General features: G+C 36.7%; 1 protein-coding gene and 1 pseudogene across 2 annotated transcripts in view; one reads left to right on the top strand and one right to left on the bottom strand.

The window, feature by feature from the left end:
• The window catches only part of PDE7A (phosphodiesterase 7A), a gene marked incomplete at both ends in the record, with an annotated part of 105688 nt that overhangs the window by 37078 nt on the left and 56241 nt on the right, over window positions 1-12369 (top strand). The gene's annotated exons all lie outside the window — the stretch shown is intronic.
• LOC307065766 (large ribosomal subunit protein eL39-like) lies at window positions 10499-10654 on the bottom strand (annotated as a pseudogene). Its single transcript has one exon. The product of its transcript is annotated as a large ribosomal subunit protein eL39-like (transcript).

Below are 12369 nucleotides of genomic sequence, written 5' to 3'. Positions count from 1 at the left end.
GGTTGGAATTGGGGTACATAAAGGGTGAAAATGAGATAATAAGGTTAAATTTGTGCCATAAAAGGCAAATATTAACTGGTTTTCTGTATCTTCTTGTTAATAAAAAAATTGCTGCTAATAGGGTATAGGGGAGGATGTATGATAAGGTGCTGTGTATGCAATTTGATGAGAGGGTTAAAGATTTTGTGCTCTTTGGAGTGTCACCCCTTTTAACCTTGATCATATAGGTTTTTCTTATCATATCAGTTTTTCTCATATCAGCTTTTCCCCCTCAGTTTTATCAGGGTTTTTTTTTTTTTTTTTTTTAAGTGATGTGATGGTGTACTGAAGGGGGCATATCTGTTTCAGAAGTGTGTATTTGGGTGGGGATGAGGGGGAAGGGGGAAGGGCATGCATACACACACACCTGGCCTTATCATCCTCTGACCAGTAGTTCCTAACTGATAATGGCAAATCCCAGAAGAATCTGGGATTTTGGCAAGGGATTCATGAATCCACATGTATTTGCAATAGTAAACTTAAAAAAAACAAGCTCATACATATTATTGTTTTTCACATATAAGTAGATACACCTGTGATTAATTAAATAAAATTCATTTAAACATAACTACTGAACTCTCAGTGTTATATCATTTTGTATTTTCTCGATCAGTGGATATGTTTTGTATTCTTTTATGAGATGGTCAGTCACATTAGTCAGCCACAGGGGAGACATGGGAAAAGCTCACGAAGAAACAAGGTGTATTATGCTCATGGGTCCTAGAGACAGGAGCCCTGGTACGCCACACAGGGCCACGTGGGAAAACACCAGGGTGGTCAGAAGGCAGAAGACAGGAGTGAAGGGAAAGTTAGGCCATGGCCTCTATTCAGGTTTCCTAGGGAAAGACAATGCAGGGCAGAGTGAATGGTTCAGAATTGGTTAATTTGCATCATTTTGCAGGCTTTGGGCTACAGGAGTGGTCCGTAGTTGCCTGGTACCTGACCGTGGGATGATTAGTTGTTTTGAGATGCAAGGGTCTGATGGAGGTCTGGCTCTGGATTGGCTGGTTTGCATAATCAAAGACATGCTTCTGGCTGTCTTTAAGAGTTGGCTATCCCATGGAGGGGCAAGTCTCCCCAGTCAGAAAGGTTTTTAAGATGTCAAAACAGCATTATATGCGGATAATAATGGTATAAAATTACACACAGTGCAGGATGTCAGAAGAGTAACCCGTATCGTGTGGGGTGCATGGACTATTGGACACTTAGGAAGGTTAACCACCGCCTATGCCCTCCATGTCTGATCTCCAAAAGGGGTAGAATTGTGACTTAGACCCTGAATAACTTGGGCAAATTTCTGATTGTTACGTGCCTGCCTGTTTTTGATGCCACTGACTGAAAATTTGATAAGGGGAGCATTATGGTCAAGCTTTTACCATGAGCAAAAACAATGAGTAAGTTAATGAGTTTTTTTTTTTTTTCTTTTTAATTCCATGGCTGTCTTACATTGTAACTTAGAGAACCTGGTAATTTAAGTAGGAGCTAGGTTGATTAATGTCTGCTCTGTAGAGAGGGGAAAGCCATTTTATAGAATTTGATTTGAGTCTTTGATATGCCTGAATATATTAAAGCACTGGTTAGAGGGTGTTAAATGATTTTTAAAGGCTTATAAATTTTAGTTAATGACCCTTTCCTGGGACTGTGTTGGAGAATTGGGTAAGAACACCTCGGTGACATTCCTGGATTATCTTTAAGCATACCTTAGCTGTCTACTTTCCCATTATCCAGCTGGAGGAAGCCAAGGCTTTTAGAATGTAACTTTTGTATCAAGACTCCATGATAGGAAGGGTAGACCTCAGATCTGAACCCACGATCGCGTACCTGATCCAAAGTCTCTGCTCTCCTGGTTCAATTTTAAGAAGATAGTTGTTGGCATGAATTTCAAACTTAAGAGAATGCCAGACTTTGAGGAAAATTAGATGAAAATATTTTTCCTCTGTACTTTTTAAATTGTACTAAAATACGCCAAACATGAAATTTATTATTTTAACCATTTTTAGATGTACAAACCATCATTTCTCTCCATTTTCCCAGCTTTCTCATTGGCCGCACAGAAACCGTGTACCCATTAAACAGTAACTGCTAGTCCCTTCTTTCCCAGCCCCTGGAAACCTCTATTGTGCTTTTTGTGTCTATGAAGAAAATTTCTTTGTAATGAGAGAATTTGTTGATGTTAGATGATATAAATTAAGTTTTAAATTTCTTTGTAGAGTGTTGATTATAAAGGCATTTCTTTTGAACAAAGAAGTACCATGTACTTCAGTGTAAACTAAAAGTTAGTTTTGCCCTTTTAATTCTTTGCCTATTCTGTTTTAAACAAAATATTATAATTACGTATGCAAAGTACAGAAGGCTCCGCATTCTCATTTTGTTAAATGTAAACAAATGGTGTTAATTTAAGAGAACATAGTTCTTTTTTCTGAACCTTTTACCACATTGCTTTTTATACAATTGTTCCAGTTCGAGCTCCTTAAGGTAGCATTAGTCTTAATTGCCTTTGCAATTAAGTTCATCAAAATGGTAGCAAATTCAAAAGAGGACAATCTTTTTGCTAGCCTGCCTAAATTTGTATCATGTTCTCCTAGCTGATGGTTGTCAAATTGCACATGATTTGATTCACGCTATTTTTTTAAATGAGCCCAGAATGTTACTATTATTGCTCATTGTATTCCATTAGCAATAGTTACTGGGAGGAGCTCTAGACTTGGTCCAGACCCTGGGCTTTGGGCTCTTTTTGTTGGATATACTCAGGAGGTTGTGAAAAACGCAGAGTTCAGGTTCACCCACTTTACTTTGACCTTGCAGTGAGAGCCAGCTTCAGTACTCTGCCTTTATGCATACCTGCCTTTACTTAGTTTTTGCCTGAGTGTTCCTTATTTTATTACCAGCTCATGGATTCATTTCAGTAGGTATTTTCTGTATTTTCCAGCATTTTCAGTTGTTTTCAATGGTAGGGTCCACTCTCTAAACTAGTCTGCTGTTGGAAATGATTCTGTGATCAAATGACTCCTGTGATCTCAGAGACTTAAACTGAATCATTACAGCCACCAGGTAAATAATGATAGGAATAGGAACACAGGTTTTGTCTTGATTATTAGCTATAATTTATTCTTGGCTGCTTCTTCCAAATCAGTGTCTGTTACAGAACTGGATGGCAGAATTTTTAATATTATCTGCTATGTCTTGCTTTCATTTTGTAAAGGAACTAAGGGAGCCTAGATTGGAGGAAGGAGCTGAACCAAAAGTTCCTTCTCTAGCCTAGGTCTGGAAGAAAGTATTACAAGCCCTACAGGGGATGCAGTTTGAAATTTGTTGAGCGTTGGCCTTCTTGTCACTTGCTTTTTGTATTACAGTTAAAGCTGTTTCTTACTGGCTTTAATGTTACAGAGATATAAGAGGGAATGTTATTTATATTTATGTGTGAGAGAAAATAAACGCGTGGGGATGTGCTGTTTAGTTTGAATAGTTACCGTTTGCGAGTTTTGGTCTTTTGCCCTCCCAGTCCTTTCCTGTTTGTAAGCCTGAAGATTTTGGTTTTAACCGTCTTATCTTCTCTCCTTGAGTAATCTTACCACGTGGTCTTGAGTGCTTGGGAGGGGATTACTCCCAAATCCCTTCTTCAGCTCACCACAAGCCAGACTCCTGGATGGACATTTCCACTTAGCTGTCCCTGGGGCCCTGAGCCCTCTCCTGAAACAGAGCACATTAGTCTCCTGAATCCTGTCACCTTTCTCTCTGTTCCTGTGACCACTACCCTAATCTCAGCCATCGTCTTATTCTGGATTAAGGCAGCAGCCTTCTTACAGAGCTCCTGAAGACTGAAGTCTTCCGTTGTATTAATCCATTCCATCCACTGGCACCCAAAGTATTTTTTCCAAAATATAATTTATGCATCACTCTCCTAAATAAAACCTTTCAATGGCTTCCTTTTGTCCTTTGTACACAATTCAGACCTGTCAATATTGTTGACAGTCCTTATTCTCTAGTCTCAATCCCTTATCACTCCCACCTTCACTTTACACTGTAATCTGTACTAAACTTCCTTTGTGGGTGGGAGGAAATAGATTTTGCTCCTCTTTTTGAAATTAAACTTTATGGAGGTATAATTTATACAATGTGATGAGTTTTAACAAATGTGTACACCTGTGCAGCTACTATCCTAATCAAGATACTGTGCTCTTCTATCACCCCCAGAAGCTCCCTTGGGCTCCTGCCCCAGACCACCACTACTGATTTGTTTTGCTTGTTCTCAAACTTCATGTAAATGGAATCATACAAAATATAGTCTTTTTTTCCTGATTTTTTTTTCACTTAGCACAGTGTTTTTTGAGGTTTATCCATGTCATTGCACATATCAGTAGTTTCATTTTATTGCTGAGCAGTATTCCATTGTATGGATATACCACAGTTTATTTATCCGTTAATTAGTTGTTGGATGCATGTGTTGTTACCAGCTTTGACTATGGGCATACCTCATTTTATTGCACTTTGCAGGTATTGTGTTTTTTACAAACTGAAGGTTTGTGGCAACCCTGCATTGTCAAATGATGGTTATCATTTTTTTTTGGCAATAAAGTATTTTTAAATTAAGGTATGTACATTGTTTTCTTGGACATAATGCTATTACACACTGAATAGACCACAGTATAGTGTAAACATAACTTTTATATGCACTGGGAAACCAAAAAATTCATGGGACTTGCTTTATTGCAGTGGTCTGGAACTGAACATTTAATATCTCAGAGGGATGCCTGTATGAATGAAGCTATGAACATTCATGTTCAGGTCATTTTGGGGACATATGTTTCATTTGCAGAGTTCTAATTGCTCCACAGCCCAACACTAGATATTGCCAGTCTTTTAAATTTTAGCTGTTCTTGTTGGTTGTGTAGTGGTATCTTGTGGTTTTAATTTTCATTAAATTTAATTTTCATTTAATTTTCATTTCTCCAGTGATTAAACATGTTGAGCATCTTTTCGTGTGTGTATTAGCTATTCGTATATCTTCTTTTGTGACTTGTCTGTTCAAGTTTTTAGCCTATATTTTAAATTGAATTAGTTGTGATTAAGATACGAGTTGTCATTAATATATGTATAATATATTCTGGATCAAATCCTTGGTCAGATATTTATATTGCAAATATCTGAGTCTGTGTTTTGCATTTTCATATATTAACACTGTCTTTGAAGAGAAGTTTTTAATTATAATTAAGCATAATTAACATTTTTTATGACTAGTGCTTTTGAATCTAGAAATCTTTACTTAACCCCAAATCATGAATATATTCTCGTACTTTTTCTTAGAAATTTTATTGTTTTAGCCTTTATGTTTAGATATAATGATCTGTTAATTTTTTGTATAGCATGAGATTGCACGTTGAGATTTTTTTTTCATAAGTTTATATAGTTTTTCCAGTGCCATTTGTTGAAACGATTACATTTTCCCTTGAATTACTTGGGCACCTTTGTCACATATCGATCGACCACATAAGTGTGGGTCTGTGTTTGAACTCTGTTGAGTTCTGATGCTCTACGTCTGCCTTTATGCAAAAACCACATTGTCTGTAGCTTTAAGTTAAGTCTTGAAATCAGGTAGTGCAAGTCCTCCAATCTTCTCTTTTCTTTCCAAAACGTTTTTGGCTGTCCTAGATCTTTAGTGTTTCCATATAGATTTTAGAATTTGCTTGTCAGTTTCTTTAAAAAAAAATGCTGGAATTTTAATTGGGATTGTGTTGGATTTATAGATTAACTTGAGAAAAATTGGAAACAATATTGAGACTTCCAATCTGTAAACATGTGTATTAGTTTCCTAGGGCTGCCAAAACAAAGTATTACAAACTGGATGGCTTATAGTACAGAAATTTATTTTCATGGTTCTAGAAGCTAGAAGTCAGAAGTTAAGGTGTCAGCAGGGCCATGTTCTCTCTGAAGGCTCTTGGGGAGGAATCCTTCCTTGTCTCTTCTAGCTTCTTGTGGTTGCCGGCTGTCCTTGTTATTCCTTGGCTTGTAGATGCATTACTCCAGTCTCTGCCTTTGTGTGGTCGTGTGTCTGTGTCCAGATTTCTCTCTTCTTATAAGGACATGAGTTATACTGGATTTCAAGCCCACTCTAACCCAGTATACTGTTATCTTAAACTTGATTACATCTGCAAGGAACCAAGTAAAGTCACATTCATAGGTACTGGGCGTTATGACCTTGACAAATCTTTTGGGGAAAACACAATTCAGTCTTGTAACGACATGATATATTTCTCCATTTATTTAGGTCTTTAATTTCTCTCAAAAATGTTTTATAATTTTCATTGTACAGATCTTGCTCATATTCTATTAAATTTGTCTCTAAGTATTCAAAAGTATTCAATAGCATTGTGGATGCTATTGGAAGTAGTATTTTTTAAATTTCATTTTTCAATCATTTTTTTGTTTTTTGTTTTTTTGGGTTTTTTTTTGTGTGTGTGTGTGGTACACGGGCCTCTCACTGTTGTGGCCTCTCCTGTTGCGGAGCACAGGCTCCGGACGCGCAGGCTCAGCAGACATGGCTCACGGGCCCAGCCGCTCCATGGCATGTGGGATCTTCCCAGACCGGGGCATGAACCCGTGTCCCCTGCATCGGCAGGCGGACTCTCAACCACTGCGCCACCAGGGAAGCCCTTCAATCGTTTTTCACGAGTATATAGTAATGCAATTGATTTTTATATATCAAATTTGTGTCCTGTGACATTGCTAAATTTTTATTAGCTCCAGAAATTCTTTTGTAGGGTTTTTATGATTTTCTATATAGATGATAATATTGCTTGCAAATAAAAGACAGTTTTTCTACTTTCTTTCCAATTTGTATGCTGTATGTTTCTTTTTCTTGCCTTAATGCAGTGGCTCTGACTTTAAATACCATATTAAAGATGTAAAGCAGACATCCTTGTCTTTTTTGTGATCTTAGGGCAAAAGCATTTAATTTTTAAGTATGATGATGGCTGTAGGTTTTTTAATAGATGTCCTTTATCAGATGAGGGAGTTTCCTTTTATTCTTAGTTTAGTAAGAGTGTTTAGCATAAATGAGTTGAATTTTGTTCAGTGCCTTTTCTTTATCAGTTGAAATGATTATATGATTTTTTTTAAAATTCTAATATGTTGAATTACATTTATTGTTTTTTTGAACAGAAAACCAATTTTGGATTCTTGGGATAATCTCTAGTTAGTCATATGCATTTCCTTTTTATATATTGTTGGATTTGATTTACTAATATTTTCTTATAGATCTTTGTGTCTATGTTTATGAGTGATTGGGTTTATGATTCCCTTCTGTAACGTCTTTGGTTTTGGTATCAGTTGTTTTTTTTAGTAATTTTATTGTGATGTATCTTGGTGTGGCTTTCTTTGTGTTTCTCCTATTTGGGGTTCATTGAGCTTCTTTGACATCTGTATTAATAGTTGTCATCAAATTTGGAAAATGTTTAGGTAATTTCTGTTGATCTCTTCTATAGCATTTAGTCTGCTGTTAAGCCCAACTGCGAATTTTTAGTTTAGATGTTGTATTTTTTAGCTATAAGTGATCCTTTTTTTTTAAAGTTTCAATTTCTTTTTTTCATAGTGTGCATGTTTTCTTTAAAATCTTTGGATATATTTACAATAACATTGTAAAAGTCCTTAATCTGCCAATTCCATCATCTTGTTCATTTCTGGGTTTTTATTGACTCCCCACCATCACCCCGTTTGGGGTCACATTTTCTTGTTTATTCTCCTAATTTGTTATTTTTCACTTGTCATCTTTAAAAGAGTGTTGAGTTTTGATCTGGTAAGCAACTTAGTTACTTGTGGATCAGCCTGATCCTTTTAGGCATATTTTAAGCATCATTAATGTGGGTCCAGAACAGTGCTGTCCAGTAGAACGTTCTGCATTGATGGGCTACATTTGCCCTTCTCCTGTGCTATGGCATTTCTTGGGTCGCTATGGAATGTCCCAGGTATTCTGTGAGAGCTCTTCACTGTGGTTGGTGGGGACCAGATGTTTCCCAGCTCCCCTGTAGCTGTTCTTTTCCCAGCCTCATGGTATCTCGTTCTACACATGGCTAGCTTAGCATTTAGCCAAAGACTCAAGGAGACCCATTTTCAGACTTCTGGAGCCCGTTATCTTCACGGCTCTTCCTGTCTGGTACTCAGCCCTGCAAAATCCAAGTATTGTACCCTCCCTGAACTCCAGTCTCTGTGTCCTCAACTTTGTGAGACTTCTTGCTCTGCAGGGTTACTCTGCTCTGCTTTGGGGTTTGGTAACTGCTTTCAAGAAACCTAGGCAATTATAGGTCTCACCTTGTTTGTTTTCTTCCCCCTTCTCTCAGGGATCAAAGTCCTACACTACTTGTCTAACATCTGAAAGCAGTGTTTCACATAGATAGCCTAGTTCTCTAGTTGTTCATGATGGGAGTGCTAGTCCACTACCAGTTGTCCTATCATTTATTGAACCTTGTTTATATTTTTATAAACAAGCCGTGATTTTGCTTACCTTGGATTTTTGCACATACTGCTTTCTCTGTGCCTGGAACTCTTTCCCCCACCTCTTGTGTGACAAACTCTTATGAAATCATTTAAGAGTCAGATTATGTGTCACTTTTTCCCAGTGGTCTTCCTAGCTACTACTGAATCCTGGGTTAAGTGTCATATTTGGCACTCATAGCATCTCACATTTGCTTGTAATCGTGGTTATTTGTCATGATTGTTTGTAGTCCCCACAAAAGTCTGAGCTGTGTGAAGGCAAGGACTGTGTCCACTTATGTTATATCCTTCATGCCCAGCACAGTGGAGATCTCAAAGTCTCTTTCTGCATCTCCTTCTGTCTCTTGCAGTACTATATGTGGAGATGAAATGGTACTATTCGGTGTGCCTCAAGTATACTTCAGAAATTTTTTGTGCTTCTACTCTGATTGGTTTGGAGAGGGGAACAATTGTTGACGGTTGGCGTTTCCTTTTTAAATTTGACCAGTCTCGGAGAGATTAGTATTTTTCTTCTTAAGTCATTTATGTTATAAATATTTTGATATATATTTACCCACAAGTAGTGGTCAGTTCGTAGTATTATTTTTAGCGGGACGTTGTTTTCCTTACCTACAAATAGTTCTCATTTAAAAATTATCTTTTGAGCTAAATACCAGTAACCACTTAGATGTTAATAACTTTGAGGAAATCAGTATGGCTAGGTCTGTGGGGTGTGGTGGGGGGTGAATTTCCCATTGAAGAACCTTTAATAACAGCTTTCTTAGAAAGGCTTCTTTGATTATGAAATCGAGTCAGGTATAGTATTGTGGGATCTGAGAACTGGCAGAGACCTTGAAGGTCATTTTTTCTAGCCTGCTCCACAACCGCCTTGACAGAGGCTAGTTTGAGGCAGCTTCTTTCGATTTCCATGGTTCTAACTGTAGAAAGTTCTTAGAAAGTAATATTGAATCAAATTCTGTTTTCCACAAACTTGTGCCCATTGGTCTACTTCCACCTTTCATAATTTCACAGAATAAAGCTGAACTCCTTGGCTTATTTTATCTTATAGCAGTTTATATATTATCCTTATCTGCATTTAAAAATGTTATGTATGAATGCATCTTCCAGTGTAATATTGAGAACTGAATTCAGTCTTATAAATGTGGCCTGTATTGAGAACAGTGGAGTATCCTTGATTTGGATACTTATCTGACCCTCAGTGCTTCCCTAAGATTGCCTTTACTTACTGTCTCTTACTAATTTAGAGTTTAAACTTTCTGGCTTTTTTTTTTTTTTTTAAGGAAACTTGTAAACTCCATTTCCACTGTTCCATAAGCATGCAGTTTATTTTATTTTAAAATTCATACTTCATTCTCTTTTTAAGTTATTTTGTAATTAAGCACGGTGGTTTATACTTTGTGTTTTATATGCAGATAGGATATGCATTAGTCCGATCTGCATCCCAATAAATAAACTGTGGAACAAGACAAAGTCAAATATAGAGTTCTGTTAGCTACCTCTAGAATTCTTCCACTAGCTTGATATCAGGTACTTAAACTTTGGTTATGTTTGTTCAGTCAGCTAGGAGTCAGCCTAACGTTGCTCTGTTTTGTTCTCAATGATGCCTCCAGAGACTATGTGTGCAGCCTTGCTGAAATTAAAATGTCCGGTGTCTGTGACATTCTCCTTGTCTTATATACTAGCAGCCTAAGTCCAAACTCTACAGTTGTCAGATCTACACCACTGATTTTTTTTTTCCCTTCTGGAAATTGTGACCATTTCTACTTTTCCATAATTTTTTTTTCTGACAAAAGGTCTCACATATTTATTACTGAGCCAAAGCACTAGTGCAGAAGCACAAAGAGAAAAATCATTTTCCCAATAAAAAACGTCCAGCTGTTCAGATAGTAGTGATGTTCTCAGAGTGATATGGTAAGATGCAAGTGACCTTGACACAGCATAAATAGGTGTGCCACTTCATACGCGAGGCTCCTTATAGACCCAGCTTGGGTCTTCTCCAGTGTCTTCTCTTGGAGTTGTACCTGATTTTATTACCAGTTTTCATTCGAATCCACTGGGGAATGGGACGATTCTGCTTTCGTTTCTTGGCCGGGAATCACTTGATCCTGAAAGTGTTGTGAGAAGACATGGCGAGGAGCAAATTCCCATAATTTTTAAAATACTGTGAACAGTCGTTCAATAAGCAAATCTCTGAGTTCTTTTAATATCATAAAATGTAGTTTTCTGGACCAGAAGACTTGAATGTTTGTAAAAGGTCAGGGTGTTTTTATTATTGAATACTTACTTCATACCAAGACTAATCACATGTTCATTGCCATTAATTACTATCCAACAGAAAGCTTAATTCAGAACTCTAAATCAGTATGACACAAAGGTCTTCATTAAGTGGTAAAACTCCCATGTTACCATAGTTTTTAAATAATTTTTGTTACTTATCAAGGATTAATTTTTTGGTCAGTTTCATATCTCTTGAAATTCATAACATCTGAAAAATAATAAGCTCCGATATGTGGTTTTTAGTAAAAGAAAGAAAAAACCCCACCCTGATTTACTATTTGGTATTAAAATTGGTTGGAATTCAAAATGATAAAAGCACAGTTGGAAGGTTTAGACTATAGTATTCACATTTTTCTATTATAAATTTGGTTATAATTTCCAACAGACACTACATTTGTATAAAGAACTCTGGGATAGGCTCTTCTCGTCAACAGGATTCCAAAATTATAGACACTGATGTCAATGCAGATGAGGTTAGCCTAATTTGGTCAAGAGAAGGACATGCTGAGTCTCTATATGGATAGCTAAAGGCTATTGCCAAGATTGACAGGTGTCCTGTGAGTGGCAAAGAGCCCCAGGGATAAAATTTGCGCTTGAATTACTTCTCTTAAGACACAGTGATCAAAGCTGTACCTTTTCCTTCTATTGATCATGCTCGTAAAATAGTGAGATTTGCTTTTAATACCCTGACTGTTCAGATATTACTTTTATAAGCCCCAGAAAGGTAAAGAGTTTTATACTTTTTTCTCATAGTATTAAATTCTGTTTTCAAAAGCTTAGCTATCTCCTATGCATTAATTTTTCTAGTATAGTCAAGTGATTTTTTTTTGTTGCTCTGTCATGTTTCACTAAGGCTTTGAGACAGGTGAGAAAAGTTAATGTAAAAGAATACATTTGTTATTATTGTAAAAGAGGCAACTATTTCTTCATGGGATAATAAATTATTTTATATTTAGAAAGATTTTAAGATAATTTTCTAAGAAATAGACATAATATTGTAAAGGAGTGTTAATACAATTTGATAACAGCTTTTGTTTCTATTTTGTCTTATTGAAAATTTTTTATTAAGAGAAGCCTTATACTTTATCAAGATAAATTAGTGATAAATATTTCATATCTCAGAATAGGAAAAAGTTTTAAGGCCATTAGGTCCGTGCCATTAAGAAAGGTAAGTGTACTGTTTTAAGAAAAACTTGTATTGCCTGAGTTTTTTGTAAGATTTGAGTGATGTAAATGTGTCATCAGCAACGAAGGAGCTATGATTTTAGGCATAAACTTAGTAGCTGTTTCTATTCAAATAGGAAATTTTCTGATCTGGAAGGACTGTGTCTTGCTTATCTCTGTATTTCAGTGTCAGACATACAGTAGATATTTAAGGAAGAGGATGCTGGGGAACCATTCACTGGTGTGAAAAATGACCTTAGCCCTACCAGGCCCCAGAAGAGGTTCCCAGGGCACTGGGCAAGCACAGCACACGTTGCCCCCATGAACCACGTGATTTCAGTTAAGTCCAGAGTTGGGGTGGAGCTGGAGTGGTTAGGTCATGATCATTGTTAGGTCTTAATT

The sequence above is a fragment of the Hyperoodon ampullatus genome, assembly GCF_949752795.1.
Source record: "Hyperoodon ampullatus genome assembly, chromosome: 17".
NCBI classification, from domain to species: Eukaryota; Metazoa; Chordata; class Mammalia; order Artiodactyla; family Ziphiidae; genus Hyperoodon; species Hyperoodon ampullatus.
Note: the sequence above shows the minus strand (reverse complement) of the source record. Positions and strands in the feature narration are given on the sequence as shown.